The sequence below is a fragment of the Microtus oregoni genome, unplaced genomic scaffold (assembly GCF_018167655.1).
Source record: "Microtus oregoni isolate MIOR12 unplaced genomic scaffold, Mior012 000006F_ref0000085, whole genome shotgun sequence".
NCBI classification, from domain to species: Eukaryota; Metazoa; Chordata; class Mammalia; order Rodentia; family Cricetidae; genus Microtus; species Microtus oregoni.
Genome location: NW_024543065.1, coordinates 10,642,940 through 10,661,430, shown reverse-complemented (window position 1 = coordinate 10,661,430; position 18,491 = coordinate 10,642,940). Strand labels below are relative to the sequence as shown.

General features: G+C 39.2%; 1 protein-coding gene across 1 annotated transcript in view; it reads right to left on the bottom strand.

Moving 5' to 3' along the window:
* Positions 1-18,491, bottom strand: part of Themis (thymocyte selection associated) — a 189,498-nt gene that overhangs the window by 51,606 nt on the left and 119,401 nt on the right. The window lies entirely within an intron of this gene.

The window sequence follows — 18,491 nt, the reverse complement described above, 5'->3', positions numbered from 1 at the left end:
GAGTACATGGATTAAGTTGGGAGAGAGATAATCAACAGCCAACAATACTGACTCTTCTGATTCATTATCATGTATGTTTTTCTATTAATTCGGCCTTTGCGAGGTTTTCAATTGTTCTTTTTTTTTCCAAAATCTCAAAACCTGGGTTTATTGATTGTTTTAATATTTTTTTGCTTCAGCTATTATCTTTATCTATTAATATCTGTTCCTTGCTCTTTTCTCTTGTTCTGAATTCTTAAGGTAGAAGACATTATTGTCATGAGGAAATAAAACCATCATACTAATTGCACTATAGAATTTTAATGTTGTGCTTTGTATTTTAAAAATTCAAATTATTTTCTGATTGTCTTTGTAATTTTTATCTCTGATATGTATATTCTTTAGAAGCTGGCCTTGTGAGCCAAGTTATTAGGAATTGTTCTAAATTACTTTGTTATTGATTAACCCCATTGTAATCAAAGAATTTACTACCTATGGTTTATCTACTCATTGCCTAAATCTGCAAATTGTCTTCAATGTTCTAGACTTTCAGGTGATAAACTTAACCCCCAGCCATCAGCTCCTCCTGTACTCATTCTCTCATGCAATTCCCTGACTTTGAACCAGCTTTTATTAGTAGAATAAAGAAGACCTGGGAGGATGCATTAGCTGAAATTAAGTTACAAAGAGAATTCATCTTCTTGCAGTCTGCTAATAGGTTAAAAGTTCAGTGGACAAGTGCTCTTAACCACTGAGCCATCTCTCCAGGTAGATGTGTATGTATATGTATGTGGCCATAGGTTAGAGTCCCAGTCACCTGCCTTGGTACACAATGACATAGGAAGAAGAGTTTCAGATGAAGAAAACTTTAGCTGGGACCTTAGTTGAGTACCATTAGAGATCCTGAACCAGACTGTCCACCTAAGTGCCTGGATGCCTAGACTCGCAGGAACTGTGGAATAATGAACATGCTTCTTTCCATGGATTGTCTATCAGTAGAATTTTTTTGTGTTAAAAATAGATAAATAAAACCTGGGCGGTGGTAGCACACACCTTTTATTCCAGCACTCGGGAGGCAGAGCAGGTGGACCTCTGTGAGTTTCGAGGCCAGCCTGGTTTACAGAGCAAGTTCCAGGACAGGTCTCAAAGCTACAGAAACCCTATCTCAAATAAATAAATAAATAAATAAATAAATAAATAAATAAATAAATACAAAAAATAGATAACTAATGTAGATGTTAGTTATATTTCTCATGAATATTCTAAAACTTACAAAGAGAGCCTGCTTTTGAAATGGAATGTTAAATAAAATAAATGCAACCAATTCAGATTTGATGGAGGAAGGTCATTGGTTAATTATAATAAAGAAACTGCTTGGCCCTCATAGGTTAAAACATAGGTGGGAGGAGTAAACAGAACAGAATGCTGGGAGGAAGAGGAAGTGAGCTCAGAGGCCATGCTCCCCTTTCCTGGGCAGACGCCATGGAGCAAGCTGCCAGGTCAGACATGCTAAATCTTTCCCGGTAAGACTGATGCTACACAGATTATTAGAGATGGCTTGATTGGGATATGAGAATTAGCCTGTAAGGGCTAGAGTTAATGGGCCAAGCAGTGTTTAAAAGAATACAATTTGTGTGTTGTTATTTTGGGGTATAAGCTAGTCAAGCGGCCAGGAGCCGGGCTGTGGGAAGAGGCCCACAGCCCCACAACACAGATTCACCTTTTAAAATTTTTCTATAACCAAACTCTTTTTTTCTCTGTCTTGGCCACTGTTCTATGGCCATGAAGAGGTACCATTGCCAATGCAACTCTTATAAAGGAAAACATTGAATTGGGGGCCTGTTTCATTATCAAGGCAGGAAGCAAGGAGGGGGCATGGGGGCAGTCATAGTGCTGGAGGTAGCTGAGAAAGTTACATTCTGATCTCCAGAGAGAGAGAGAGAGAGAGAGAGAGAGAGAGAGAGAGAGAATGGGAAATGGGCCTGGCATGTGTTGTGGAAGTTATAGATGTGTTAGTTATAAATGTGTTATATTTTTTCATGCTGTGGAATATTTGTTTCATGATGCAAAGATATGTTGCATTTGTTTAACTCTGTGAAGTTGTATTAATTCGCTTGTCTAAAACGTAATTGGTCCAATAAAGAGTTGGAAGATAGGCAGGGCTGGCAGACAGAGAATAAACAGATGGAGAAGTCTGGGAAGTGAAGCATGATTAATAAAAACTCAGGGTCAGAATTTGGGGTTCAACCTGAAGAGCCGAAAAGCCAAACAGCCGCTGGCTATTACCGCGACCTCAGTCTGAAGTGGCAATCCTGGCTCCAAAAATCTTCGAATGAGACTGTATTTTGAGAGCTGTTTCCTCCTGTTTCATAATCCTCAAAGAAGGCTGCGATTAAAGGCATGACCACCTGATTTCTAGGGCAACTATTGTGGCTACTGGGACTAAAGGTACCTGTCATTATGGCTACTGGGATTAAAGGTGTATGTTACCATAACCTGGTCTGTAAGGCTGACCAGTGGGACTGTTTTACTCTCAGATCTTCAGGCAGTCTTTATTTATTAAAATACAGTTGAAATGCCACTAGAGTGAAGAGAATATTGAGGAACAAGAAAAGGAGGAGGGCGTGAGGGGCTGGCCACCCAGCTACACAGCAAGCCATGGAGTAAGAAGTAAAGAAAGGTATACAGTAACAGAGAAAGGTAAAAACCCAGAGACCAAAAGTAGATGGGATAATTTAAGTTAGAAAAGCTGGCTAAAAAGAAACCAAAAAAGAAACCAAGCTAAGGCTGGGCATTCATAAGAAAAAATAAGACCCTGTGTGCATTTATTCAGGAGCTGGGTGACACAACCCCAAAGAGCAAAGAGAAAAAGAGTAAAGCAAGCAACTACAGGCAAGGGCTTTTGAAACCTCAACGCCCATCCCCAAAGCCTACCCTTAGTGCCAGCAAGGCCAAACCTCCTAATCCTTCTACTCCTTCTCTAATAGGGCTGCTCCCTGATGACCAAGCATTTAAATATGTGAGCCTATGGGGGACATTTTTACTCAAAGCACCACACTCCCTTTCCTTCTATCAAGTAGTATTACAGGCATGTTCCAATTTCCAGCTGTAATTGTGAATTCATTTATTTTTCTCTAACAGGTTTTTATTTTACATGTTTCAAACTATTAGGTACATATACAATAAAACCATGGTATCAGCCAGGCAATGGTGGCTCATGTCTTTAATCCCAGCACTCGGGATGCAAAGGCAGGTGGATCTCTGTGAGTTCGAGGCCAGCCTGGTCTACAAGAGCTAGTTCCAAGACAGACCTCAAAGTTATAGAGAAACCCTGTCTCAAAAAGAAAAAACAAAAAGCAAAAAACAACCCCCCCAAAAAAACCCAAAACAAAACTAGCATGGTATCTTCCTAAAGAACTGACATTTTGTCAGTATAAAATTTCTTTTTCTATGCTCTCTATATTCCTTGCTGTGATGTGTTTGTGATACACAATTTCTAAGTTTTTTTAAAATAATATTTGATAATATTTTTACAGTATTTACTACCTTCTCCAATTCTTTGAATTTGAAACTTTCGTTAACAGTCCTGTGCTGTAGGTATAGTACTTATCCACCTGCATTAAATTGTTCACTGAAGTGATGGAGTTTAAATGTACAACATTTTCAAAATGTACCTCTTGTCCCTTATTCTTGGCTTTCATAAACCGCTAATACCTTGAAGGTTTATTTTTTTCTCTAAAACTAGGTTATCTGTGCCCCTTCCTCCTTTTATTTTCAAAAGTTTGTTTCATAGTTTATAAATGCCTACTGGTGACAAGGCTGATCAAACAATATTGTAGCACTTTTGATCTATGGAATAGTCTTCATAATAACACCTGAGACATTATGAATAGGAAAACATATTTTCAACTCAAAGTTTTAGTACTCAAACTATCAAAAGAAACAAAAGATTGGACATGAAAGAATAGGCTAAGAAAGACTAAATTTCTATTCAAATAACTGTTTTTAAAATGAAAAAAAAATTGGCATTTTGAAATAATATGCTAATTAGATCATTCTTTTGAACTATGCCCAAATATTTCAGGGGCTGGGGAGATATCTCTGTTGGTTTAGGACCTAATCTGTGTTCAAAACCTTTGCATCTACTTAAAAAGCCAGGCACAGCTGTGAACCTAGCACGGAAGGTAACAAAGACTGCCAGGTGCCTGGAGAGTGTTGACCAATCAGTCTAGCCAATCAGTGAGCTCAGGCTCAGTATGAGAACTTATCTCCAAAAATAAGATAGTGAGAGAGTGGAGGACATGCAGTGTCAACCAACCACTGACCTCCACACACACACATACACACACACACACACACACACACACACACACACACACACAAATAACACAAAATAAAAATGTGAGTGCTGGATGAAGAATTGGAAAGCATCACTCCCTGTGTGGCGAGTGAGATGAGGGACAAAGAACCATTGCTGCCTGAGATTTGCTGCTTTCACTCTCTCTGGTGCTTCTGTAATCAATAGAGAATTGTTTGTCTGATAAAAAGAGTGTGATGGAGGAAGGTCATTGGCTAATAAAGAAACTGCTTGGCCCTGATGGGTTAGAACATAGGTGGGTGGAGTAAACAGAACAGAATGCTGGGAGGAAGAGGAAGTGAGCTCAGATGCCAGGCCGCTGCTCTCTGAGGCAGACGCGATGAAGCTCCAACCCAGGATGGATGTAGGCTAGAGTCTTCCCGGTAAGCACACCTCGGTGCTACACACATTAATAGAAATGGGCCAGGCAGTGTTTAAATGAATACAATTTGTGTGTTGTTATTTTGGGGCATAAGCTAGCCAGATGGCCGGGAGCCGGGCTGTGGGAAGAGGCCCACAGCTCCCTCAACAGGAGTGGGTATTTGTTATAGTCCAAACATTACCTGGGCTCTCTGAACAGGATGATTTACCAATGAGTGAATTTTCCTTCAAGGTGTATAGGGAGTGACTATAATGGCTGGAATTTGAGAGTTTTCTCAAAAGGAATGACTAGTTTTCCTACCATAGGATCCACTGCAAACGGTTCTTTGGGAAATGAAGGTGGCAGCGAGGCTGCTCTAATCACTGTTGTTGAGGTTGGAATCTGACAAGGACAAAATACTCCTGGGTGGTTATCTGGAGTTTTGTCAATCTAAATAAATTTCAAAGCATTCCCAAATATGTGTGTGTGTGTGTGTGTTGTGTGTGTGTGTGTGTGTTTCTCTCTCACAGTCTTTGGGGTGTGTGTGTGTGTGTGTGTGTGTGAAAGCTCGTAATCAGAATAGAAAACCATTCAAATATGAAAGAAAAGGCCTCTGACCATCTTCTCTACAGAACAAGGTAAATAATACCAGCGCTAAATTAGATTTACAAAATGAAAATTACCTTTCATGTTTTAAACCTCCTCCTCCTCAATGACAGGTATGTGTATAACCAATGCGTATCTTTCTGTTCTTTTACATTTAACCTATGTCATTATAATTAATATTGATTATCTATAAAGAGCATACAATTGAGTCTTTATTTTTCTGATGACTTTTGGCATTTAGAAACCGTTTACCCAATTCTGTTTAGTGTGACTATAGATGCTTTCCGAGGAATCTAGTTATCAGCTAAACTTGGAATGTCTCTCACGTGTTTAACCTTTTTAAATTTACCAGTCCCTTAGAGCCACCAGAATATTGAAGATATGAATGACAATAATCCCTTTTGTCATATATAAACCAGGTTTTCATTAAAAGGAAGCCACCAGAGCATACTGCTTCGTTTTCTTTATGTGTGCAGTTTTGCATCTTATTTTTAGTAAGTAATGTATGACAGTATTTCATCCAGCCAGACTACTTTGAAGTGTTTATTAAAGTCTGGTCCTAAAAGCCATTGAGATGGAAAAAAACTTTTCTTTTAAATAGACGAAGTGAAAGGAAGGGAGAATAAAGAACTAATACCCTTCAGAGGGCGACCACGATGCCTTTGTCATGACCGAGTCAGTCAACTCCCGGAACTGTCTTTTGGGCCTAATAATCAATATTTCCACATTTTCTCTCAGACATTAAATATTTGCCTCCAAACATCAAAGATACGAGATTAAAATAATAAGCATGTGGGAACAGATAATAGATTCCAATATAAGTTATTTACTATATCCTTAAGTCCAAAATCTAGACCCAAAGAGCTGTGGTATTCAGACATGGTTCTCCAGCACCTATGTAAATGTGGAAAACTGGGGGCCCTACATCTCAAATCCTCCAGGGGGCATAGCTATAGCTTAACTTCAGAAAGCATAAAAGCCGTGGCTCCATTCTGTACTGATGAAATGAAGTCACAGTGTCACCAGTGAAGGAGTCCCTGCTCTCGCACTCAATTCACAGCTGCTGAAGATCTTTGATTTTGGTAGCTGCTTAGGTATTACTGTTGTCCTTACACACGTTAGGAAAACAAAAACTGCCCATTTTTGCAATGTGTTTACTCAGGTAAATGAGATGTAAAATTGACACATACAAATTATGTGCTGTCCCAATTATTATCCAAAACCAATCAGAATATTGTAATTAGTTCCTTTTATTTCATTGTAAAAATTGTTATCTATTTCATGATTTAGGGGAGGGGAGAATGATTTTTCTGAAATGCGTCTTGTAGCTTGCTTTCACAAACTGAACATTCACCCAAGATTGTAAAACCAAGTTAATCATATGCTTTGAGATTATTTAAAACTATGTACTGTGTACTAAACTTGTTGAAACATAACTTATCTTCAAGAAAAACAATGTATCCAATTCTGCTCTACTTCGGACTTTCCATGTAAACAGTTTTTACAAGTGAGGCTGAACGCACAGCTTTGATCTCAAACTACACTCCCTTTTTCTCCCAATAGCCACTCCAAGCCCCTATGCCAGAATAATGGACATGTCCCAGCATGGCTCTTTGCTGTCACCCAAGAACAATGTATGTGTGCATAAGGTGTGGTGCTTAGATCGAAGGCCATTGTTACAAATGACTCACAGAAAATGTTGAAATAAACTTGTGGACATATGATAACAACATATCAACATTTGTTGATAACACCGAAGAAGACAGAAAAAAAATACCTGCTAAGTTGCTTGCACCCAAATTTCCATTTATGCAGTCAATTAATTTTTTTAAAAAAAATTTTACGCAGAAGCAGATTTATCAAACTTAGGTGCCACTTCTTATTCTACATTTAAAGAAGGTACCCAAAGAGTAGTGGCAAAATCCTCTCTTCCCTATGAAACAAAGACAATGATTGTATGAAACAAAATTTCTACAGAAAGCCAAAAGTACAGACACCCTCCATGTGATCAGTCTATCGTCAAAATGATAGTTACTGAGCACTCTGAGTGCTCAGCAAATTCCTCTAAGTGCTCAATCGCTCTTGCTTGCAACTTTATCATCTTTCAGAAAGCCCTGAAAGCCTTTCTCCTGGACTGATTTTTCCTCTATGCATTAAATGATAAACTGCACCTTTAAGTGGAGGTTCACTTCAGAGACAGTCCCCGGAACATCATTCCTACCTCCGGTCTCTCAGGGACTTAAGAGTTTTGAACTGTTCCTGAAGGGTGCATTACCTCCCAGAATGGAGACATACAGGCAGCTTGTTCAAATCAATATTGGGATAATGAGATTAGCATAGTCTTTTGGATTTCCAGTTGCATGGAGTCAATCATCAATCACTTATTCATTCATTTTGCTTTGCTCATTTACTTAGCAAATAAAATCTAAATCACCGGAGGAAAAAAATGCCATACTTTGAAGAATAAAACACCTGCCTTGAATGACTCAGATGAAAGATAGTATTTCTAATGCAGTGCAGTAAGATGCAATAAAAGTCTGAATAGATGTCTATAATTCACCTTTCTCTTTTCAAAAAGTGAGCCTGTCAAACTAAGGCTAAATCAGGGGGGGCTGTTTGACTTAGGACCTGTCTTGCCACCTCTCTGGCCTCTAGTTACTCCACTGATGACAGACATTTAGAAGAGGCCACTTTTTCAAACTTAATGCCCTTAAAGATACCATTCTACTTTCCTTCTCAAAAAGCAAAAGTTTCCTAAGGAATTGCTGTAAAAGAATATTTCCTGGAGCTGGGAAATGGTTCAGCAGTTAAGAGTACAGACTGCTCATCATGGGTGTGGATCCTAGCATCCACATGACAATTCATAACTGTCTGTCTGTAGTTCCAGTCTTAGCGTATCTGGCATCCTCGTCTGGCCTCTGATTGGACAAGGCATCCAAGTGGTATACACACATACACACATGCAAAACACCCAAGCACATAAAATTAAGATAAAAACAATACTTCTCTCATTTTAACATTCTCTATTAGAAATTTGTCTCTCAGAGCCCATTTTCCTTCTTGAACTAATGATCTTGCTCTCATATAGGGCTCATCCTTCTCAGTACAGATGCTGCCTACAGAGCAGAAAATGTGAGGCTGACTAGTCAAACAACATGCTGCAAACACTTCCCCACAACACATAAGTACCCATACAGCTACCCACTCACACACATCCACTCACTTACATAGAACCACATAGTGACTGGCTCAAAAGAATGCACACACACACACACACACACGCATACAATTTCACACACAGGCCCACAGTCATGTACACATATATCATACGCACATACATACAATACACTCTAACACATTACACACATGATCTGCATATTCTCTCTGTCTTTCCTACACACACACACACACACACACACACACACACACATGATGGAGGAAGGTCATTGGTTAATTAAATAAAGAAACTGCTTGCCCTGATAGGTTAGAACATAGGTGGGTGGAGTAAACAGAAGAGAATGCTGGGAGGAAGAGGAAGTGAGCTCAGAGACACCATGCTCCCCTCTCCCGGGCAGACGCGATAGCTCTGCTCTCTGAGGCAGATGCAACCAAGTTCCGACCCAGGATGGACATAGGCTAGAATCTTCCCAGTAAGTGCACCTCGGTGCCACACACTTTATTAGAAATGGGCTAGTCCAGGTGTGAGAGTTAGCTGAGAAGAGACTAGATATAATGGGCCAAGCAGTGTTTAAAAGAATACAGTGTCCGTGTAATTATTTCAGGGCATAAGCTAGCAGATGGCCGGGGTGCTGGGGACACAGTCCCGCTGCTCAAATTACAACAGAATGGCGCCCAGACGTGTAGACAATTGAATCTCCACTGAAAGCCTGAGAAAGCTTGGGAAAGAATAAAGCATGTTTTCTTGGTAGCAACAATTTCTTGGGTCTACTCTGCTTGCTAGAGGCCAGCAAGCGCTCTCATCTAAGAGAGGCTTCTTGACTCAGCTTTAGCTGCAAAACCCTGCAGCTCTTAAGAGGTCCTGCCATGAAACATTTAAATGGTGTTGATGAAAAGCCAACTGAATGCTTGTTTGTTTTCAGCTGTAGAAGGAAAAAAGTTGTGCTGTTTTAAAATGCCGGCTTTCTGGGCAATCCAGCCAGGGCAAACTCTTGACTGTTTGAGGCAGGAGGGCCAACTATAGAGAGAGGACTTGTGTGATGTCTGTGGACATAATGCTTTGCAACTTACTTGCTGGCAGGGACCTTGCAATGCCATAGAGTTGTGGTGGTAAACATGGCTACAGCCAGTACCTCAGCCAAGAGGCTGGAAAGCTAAGGAATGGGCTGGATCTAGCTGCCAAAGCCATAGCTTTAATCCCACCCATATTGCTCAGTAATTTAAAGACTCGTGTGGTCAGAAAGAGAGAGATATACAGTAAAGAGAGATTCAAAGACAAAGAAAATTTCTAAATGGTTTACTGTGTGTTAAAAATATATGCAGGCTAAAAGTTTGAAGTTCTTAAAGTAAAAAAAAAGGAAGAGAGTTGTTGGGTGTGGTAGTATGCACCTTTAATCCCAACACTTGGGAGACAGAGGGAGATTGACCTTTGTGACTTCTAGGTGTGGTAGCACACACCTTTAATCCCAATGCCTGGGAGGCAGAGACAGAGGGATCTCTGGGAGTTCAAGGACAGCCTGGTCTACAGAGTTATTCCAGGTCAAAGATACAGAGAACCTGTCTCAAAAAGCAAAAAAATAATAAAAAATAAACAAAACAGAGGATAAAATAAAGTGCACAAAGATGGGAAATAAACAGAGAATTTTGATACTGTATGCTATTATGCTCTCTTTGAATTGTTTGAATGCTGAGGAAGGGGCAACAGCTGCTAAAAGATATTTGTTTATAAATGCTGCTGAACTAATCCAACATAGATATTTTGGAAATGCCTTGACTTCGAAATTTGGATCTAAGGACATGATGCTTTGGAAAGGAGTTTCTTATTTTGTTTTCACAGAGGGTGAGAGTCTGTGGATTGCTTCTATCCCAATATGGTATGATGGAGCACGCCCTCCTGAAGGGTTGCTGTGAACGCCTTCAGAAAATTGCTTCGCTCAACTGCCAACTGAGATGAAACTAGCACACAGGTTATACCATGAAAGACCTAATTAACGACACCCTTATTCAGCAGGAAGCAGTTTGGAGAGAAATAACTGTGCCCGTGTTCCCATATATTGTTTATAAATGTTCTTTTACATTTAAAGGGGGATATGATATAGATATGAATAATTTGCATTAGTATAGATTTTGCTTTATTGATAGAGATTTAAGGTCAATTTTGTTATATGTGTATGTATTTCTGATCTTGATTAAGGTATTGTGATTGTGTAGTTCACTTAAAAATGTAATGTATATAGGCTGTTAATGGATAAACAATATAGTCAAGCTTGTAGTCATGCTAGTTAAGATGTTCTAAATGTAGATAGATATATTTTAGATAGGCATTCTTCATATTTTTCAAAGATTATAGAATATGGCATTTTAAATGTTTTAATAACTTAGGGTTTTCTCATGACAATGAGACACTCTGCTCCTGGCAGCACCAATCTACTTCAAGAAGAAGATGGGCATCGAAGAGGATCCTTATGGAGTTTGATAGCCAATTGGGCAAGAAACTGCTCTTGCCTGGACTATTGCATAAACTGGACACAGAGAACCCGCAGAGAGAGGACTATTGAACTTGCCTAAAGGTGAGATGATCTTTTGGGGTTCCTGATTAAGGAGTCTGCGAGACATTCTGCAGGACACATCAGATAGTGACTGAACTGCCTTTGAAATTTCCTGCTTCATGGAAACGTCTCTGGATACTATGGGCCTGTAGGCCGAAGATGGATGCCCCAACGGTACAGAGGAACTTTGGGTGACTGTTCAGGCAGCAAAATGTCTCTGTCATTTCTAGACTTTTGAAAGTTGCTTATTTCTTGTTTACTTAGGTAATATTATATCCTTCTGGAGTCTTTGATGCAAATGAAGAGTAGATAGATAGTTAAGTTGTTTTCCTTTGTTAAGATAAAGATAAAATAGATGCAAATATTGTAATTTTTACTTGATAACTGTTTTGTTTTATGTAATTTTGCTATGTTAAAGTTAAAGCCTTACTTTTTTGTTTAAACAAAAAAAGGGGAAATGATGGAGGAAGGTCATTGGTTAATTAAATAAAGAAACTGCTTGCCCTGATAGGTTAGAACATAGGTGGGTGGAGTAAACAGAAGAGAATGCTGGGAGGAAGAGGAAGTGAGCTCAGAGACACCATGCTCCCCTCTTCTGGGCAGATGCGATAGCTCCGCTCTCTGAGGCAGATGCAACCAAGTTCCGACCCAGGATGGACATAGGCTAGAATCTTCCCGGTAAGCACACCTCGGTGCTACACACTTTATTAGAAATGGGCTAGTCCAGGTGTGAGAGTTAGCCGAGAAGAGACTAGATATAATGGGCCAAGCAGTGTTTAAAAGAATACAGTGTCCGTGTAATTATTTCAGGGCATAAGCTAGCAGGTGGCCGGGGTGCTGGGGACACAGCCCCGCTGCTCATATTACAACACACACACACATTTATTTGCACATTTACAGTCACTATTCAGGGATTCCTCTGTGACCCATATACAGGCAAACCAGGAAATATTTGGATTCTGTTAGTTTGAAGCAGAAATCTTTGCCTCACTATACAAACGTCCCTTACTCTTCTTGTTCCCACACTTCTGATATCTCACTTCATTTTGAGTCAAGACCTCACTCCCAAGCCCTATGATAACCCTGAACTTGCAAACTTACTACTTAGTCCAGGCTAACACCAAACTCACAATTCCTAGGCTTCAGATTGTGGAGTTCTAGGATTAAGGGAAGCAATCTTGTTCTGGCCAGTTTTGCTTTTTCAAAGCTGACATAGTCTGGTATGTATCACATAAAAAGATTTTAGAAATCAAATCATGACAATGTTTCTGCTAACTCTTACAAATGAACACTGGAGAACTGGTCCTAAGTCTTCTCTTACTTACTCAGATATCAGTGCCTTTAAAAGTGTTAACAAAAACAGAACAGACTAAAACCAAGAGTATCTTCAGTTAGGTAAATGTTATATGTATTGTCATTTGTATAGGAAAGAATGAATGACTATCATCATAACTAATATATCACTACATATTCTTAACCACCGTTTGTAATTGTACTAAGTCCATCATGGAAACCATTAGCATACTTGAGTTTGTCGAAATTACAGACACTGAAAGAGTTCTATATTCTAATGCCCAAATACCCTAGGTGAGGGTGGGTTCTCTTGAGAAACAGCTTTGTCAATAAGATGCAGACATTCGAAGAGAATATCAGCAGCATTGACAGCTGTAAGTATCCCATAAGACACTTCACATTTTTATTTTTGCCCTAGGATGACCATCTCTAAGGCATACTTCTGTACAAAACATTGAAAATGTAACATTAATTTTCTTTTTGAAGTAAAAAGGCTGAAGTAGTCTAGAATGTATGTTTTGCAGCCTACATATTTGAGAAGTAAATAGGATCCCCATCCCTCCGACAGTTTGGCCATCTGTTCTTGCTTGAGGAAGCTTCAGGGAATATTCAGTGTAATGGAATGTAAACAACATTATCAACCGCTGGGAAGACTTTGTGGAGCAATCAGAAAACACAGTACACTACTTTAGGAATGCAAACCCGGGATTTAGAAAAATGAAGGATATGCTTATTAATGTTTAAGCATATTAATGTATTTTAGTGTTTATTTTCAATGAGTACATAGAAATATCAAAGTTACACCTATCATGTTTTGGTATATGTACACACCACATATATTTAACTTGGATTACACACCTTTATCTTCAAACATTTATCATTTCCCTATGGAAAACTTGTCAGACTCTTTCTTTTTTGTCCCAGTCATGCATAGTTCTTTATTTCACTGTAGTTATATTACTGGGCATTAAATCACCAGAAGTGCTCGCTTTTGTATAGCTGCACCTTTGTTCCTATTGCTAACCTTCTTCAGCCTTCTCATCCTCCCCAAATCTTAAAACAACCATTTCACTGCCAAATCCTAAGAGATGACTTTTTAGGTGCTGGGTGCAAGTGAGATCATACAATACTTGTCAATGTATGTTTTTCCAGTCCCAACCACAGTAGCACAAAAGACAGGGTTTAGCTCTTTTATGACGGAATAATATTCAACTGTGTATCTGTACAGCATCTGACTGATGCTTGGGTTGATTACTTATGTTGGCAACTCGGAGGAGTGCTGCTGTGGACACTGGGAGGCAGGCATCCTTCCAGCAGTATTTCCTCAGAGGAAACACCCAGTACAAGGATTATTGGACCACTCCCTTTTTAACCTTCTGGGGAAATTCCATACTGATTTCATTTATAGAAATAGTTTACATCCCACCAACAGTATGTAAAGAAATTCACCTTTTATTCAAGTCCTGGGGGCAGGTGGGGATGGGAAACATGAGCAATCAGATTAGGGAGGTGGAGGGAGTGTACTGAAAGAAATGATTGGAAAAGGGAGGGGCATTTCAGGGTCGGGTAAAAATGGCACAAAGGAATCTGCCCAGCTAAGACTCTGAGCTGATACGTGGCCTGAACAAGCAAGACTCCCGGTAAATGGAGTGGTTACTAGTAATCTTTCTTCAAGAAGTCAGACAGTTATTAAGATGAAAGATGGAGCTTTGCTTCCTAATAATCATATTCAGGTGTTGAGGCTAAATGTCTGGCACCATTTTCTAATATACTCTGTACTTTTCTTTTTCAAAGATCGATTTTTATCGTGTGTGTGTGTGTGTGTGTGTGTGTGTGTGTGTGTGTGTGTGTATGTCGGGGGACGGGTCAGCCAGAAGAGGGCAATGGATCCTCTAGACTGTAGAGCTGGAGTTGCAGTCAGTTGTAAGCCACCTACTGGAAACTGAACTCGGATCCTCAAGAAGAGCACCAAGGTCACTAGACCACTGAGCCATCTCGCCAATCTGTCCTCAGTAGTTTTCTATTATTGAATAAAAGGAGGTTAGAGCCCCAATGCAAATACTAATTTCTATTCCACAAGACAAAAAGGAAAACTGTTTTCTTTTCCACTGTTAACATTCTCATTTAATCGATGAGTGAGATCCATAGTTATTGCCTTATTCCCAACTACCTGGACCTTTAAAAGTAACAATTTACCTCTAATTAAAAGGCACTATAATGCATTTCCAGATTGCAGCACTATACTTGAAAATAAGTCCTTTAAAATATTTCATCTTTGAATATTTTCTTTAAGAGATCCCAAAATATAATGATCCCAGTGGAGATCCTCTTCTTAGTGTGATCATACAATAAATTCTGCATAGACAGAGCTATTTTATTTAATCTTATTCATTCTTTTATATCCCCCAAAGTAATGAAATATTAGAAAAATAAAATGTATTTAACTTAAAGGAGTCCAAATATTTTCAAATATATTTCAAAGGCAAAAGAAAATGGCATTAATGCGCAGATAAAGCTAATCACATTTCCAGTGTGAAAAGTCTAGAAATACCTTCAACTCATGGCAGTTCTTGAGTCTTCATGATTGCATAGCAAATGCTCTTAACCACTGAGCCATTGCTCTGGGCCTGCAGTAAATTTCTATTAAGACATAGTCACTTGGCAGAGGAGGCACATACCTTTAATCCCAGCACTGGGGAGGCAGAGGCAGTCAGTTTTCTGTGAGTTTGAAGCCAGGCTGATCTAAAGAGTGAGTTCTAGGGTCGTTACACAGAGAAAGTCTGTCTGGAAAGGCAGGGGAGTCTCACTCTATAGGCTGGCCAAGAACTCGTAACAATCCTCCTGCCTCAAGAATCATATCACTTATCTGCTCCTGAAGGCTTCCAATTTCATTATTAGAAAAAAAAAAGAGTCCTCCCAGTGGCCTGTGATAACTCTATCCAGCCTGAGGGACCATTGTTCTGTTTAGTTTGGTTATCGGTCTCTACTTATCCCAACCTACCAAATATGGTTAGTGTGCAGGAGAGAAAGATGTCTGAGCCATGTTTAGTTTTTGCACCAAAAATGTGTGAATTGTGTGTATGATTAAAATATTTTCAGTGCGAGATTTTTCACAGCGTGAAAATTTATTCTCTTGTCCAATACTAGACAAAGACTAATTAAGCATCCCTTGAGAATGGTTACACATGTTCAGAACATGGTATTGGCTGTGCAGAATCTCTCAGATCTCAGATAAGACAGGTACACCGGTAATAAGACTATCAAATAAATCCTCGAAAGGAAAAAAAATTATAAATTGCTGAGAAAATTTAATGAAACAGTGGTCAAGTTCCCTTGGGTCCTTGATGAACTGTCCTCTGTAAAACTCTCCTCAGTGAAGTGAGAACTACCCAGAACTGTCAGTGTGGTCAAAGGAAAGAGAGCAGGCAGTGAGGCCTCTGTATTGGCTCCGCCTCCTGCTCAGCACTGACAGCTACAAATCTGCTAGGAGATGCTATAAAACACTGTCTTTCCAACAATGTCGCGCAATTTTATGTTTCCATGCAAAAAAAATATACTTGTTTCTATGCTTGTTATTGTTTCTAGGCCTAATATTCTTCACCTAAAAGAAGGAATTTTATTTCAAATCATAAAATTTGTAAATTAAACTCATAAAGTTTTCTCTTTGGTGAGGCCATATAATTCCCCGTGTGTGTGTGTGTGTGTGTGTGTGTGTGTGTGTGTGTGTGTGTGTGTAAAAATGAACAATATATTTTGGAATAAACACAAATGGAATAGTATGGTGTTTCTTATGATTTTCTCTTTCTAATCATGCAAGGAGGAAAAGGATATTGTACTATGAACAGCAGAAGCAAGCACAGCATCCATAAAAGGAACACAAGAGAAAAACCATTGAAAGTGATGCTCACATATCGCCTTTCCAATATGTATCATGGATCTGCAAGCCAGAGGCTGGACAACTGATGGCAGACCTTGGAAACCTGGATAAGATACCCCAGTTACAAAAGATGACCAGAAAAACCTGTGAACTATTTCTCAAGGTTATGTCACAGTGAGTCAAAGCAGTGAAGTCTAAAGAGTTGGAGTGTTTTCCCAGTATTGCTTAGTAAAGACACATATTTTTTAGAAAGTGCAATATATTTATCAATGTGGCCTGATGTCCTAAAAATTCTGGGAAATGTCCATTTGGCGTGTGTTTGCTTTTCCTCTGTTTTATTTTTTAAACTGTTCCCTGAAAAGCCCATGTCACCAATCAAACCGGAATTACTGCTCCCCTCTACAAGACTACTCCGCTAAAGACTGATTACCTTTTAACTGTGATTCGAGATTTAGTTTTCAGAATAGGAAATAACAGTTTCACAGAGTGGTCTGGCCGAGCTTTATAGAACAGCTTCACTTGGGCTGACATGTGCTTTTATTAACTATATTTCCTGTAGCTGTGCAGACAATGAGGAATCCACTTCAGTGAGCAGAGCCAATTATAATAGAGCAGGTACATTTTTCCCCTGGCCTGGTCATGATGTCAAATGTGTGATTAGAATGGCCTTGTGCTTTTAGCTAAATGAGGCTAAATTTCTTTCCATTTGCAAGAACAAGCTATTCCTACCTTTCACTGCACAGCCTCTTACTATCTTAATTCTAGTCTCTCCATGGCAAATAGAGTCATAAATATAACACCCTTGAGATGGAGAAAACAATATTGTTATGTTTATTCGCAAGCAAATTTGTTTAGTTTCAGGAAGGAACAGTCAGCACCACCACATGAAATCAATGCACTGATGCATCATGTAATACAGGAGGCAAGAGGGACAGGCTGCACATGAGAAATGGCCCTTTGTGCAGCTAGCATGGGTACCAAATTTTTAGGCAACGAGAGGAAGCTTAAGAAGAAACATCAAGGGTGAATAATAAGGGAATGCTCATTTCAAATGGATGGATGTCAGGTAGAAGTAGAGTCCTGCAGAATTAGGGTAAGGATGCCACCATTCAGTCAGGTTTCTGAGATGCGGAACTGAGACAGGGAACCATGGTGGTGGTTCTAAACAGGAGAAGTTCCTGTAAAGAGTCTCACAAAGTAGATAGAAGAAGATGAAAACAGAAGCCTGGCTCCGGCTATATGAAAAATGGGTTCCGTTAAATCACACATCACAGTAAACACTTTGGATACCAAAGACACAGAAATTTATAGTACATTGCCAGAAAGGTCACAGTCATCCAGCATACAAGAAGGAAGTCTAGAGACTTTTCTTCTTTTGTCTTTTTAGAGTTTTTCAGCTACAACAAGGCATCCTGTTGATATTTTAAGACATTCAAATAAATAGTTTTAATATCAACTCTTTAATATATAGTGTGTAAATACAAAATCCTAAGTGTGTGCAATGTGTAAGCTAGAGGAAATGGTTCTGGTCATTCACTGTAACCTTTTAAATTTATAAGCAAGGATACTGCTATGATCCCAAATCTCACTGCAAATGAGTAACAAATTTAGGGCAAAACCCAAAGTCTCTTAATTTTTCATAAAATTGTTTTAAACCATAGTTACCTAAACTCAGATGAGATGTTCAATATTTTCCACAGACTTAAGTTTATTTAAAGCCTAAGAAAAGACAGTTCTGTTAATAAAAGGACTCAGATGGGAATAAGCTAAATTTTAAAGGTCAGCAGTCAAATTATGAAATGTAGATTCTTTATTAAAAGTAGGAGTGGAAGTGCAGTCAGGGAGAGGCAGCTTTTGTTTTTGTACTCAAATAGACATGATCTTAACTGCTACTTATGGCCTTCATCACTGTCCTCCTGGTCCCTGGTAGCATCAGGTGCCCCAATGTCCTCTTGCTTGACATTTCTTCTTCTATCAATGTTCCATACTACCATGGTCTACTCACAGCCCCAAAACAGAATGAGACCTATAAAAGGGGACTTGTTCCCCAGCATTGCTCCACTCAATCCTTCAATTACTTCGCATCTCCTCCTGTTAAGTCACTGTGGAAACCTCGATACCGACCCACACACCACAGTCTTTTCCCACTCCATTTCATTCCACATGCGCTCCTTTCTAAACTTGGAGAAGTGTCAGAAATTTCCAGAGAGATTCACGTGACGTTAATGAGAAGATTCAGCTGGATGGGCTGTCAAACCACTTAACACGATGCAAAAATCAAATCTAAAAGTT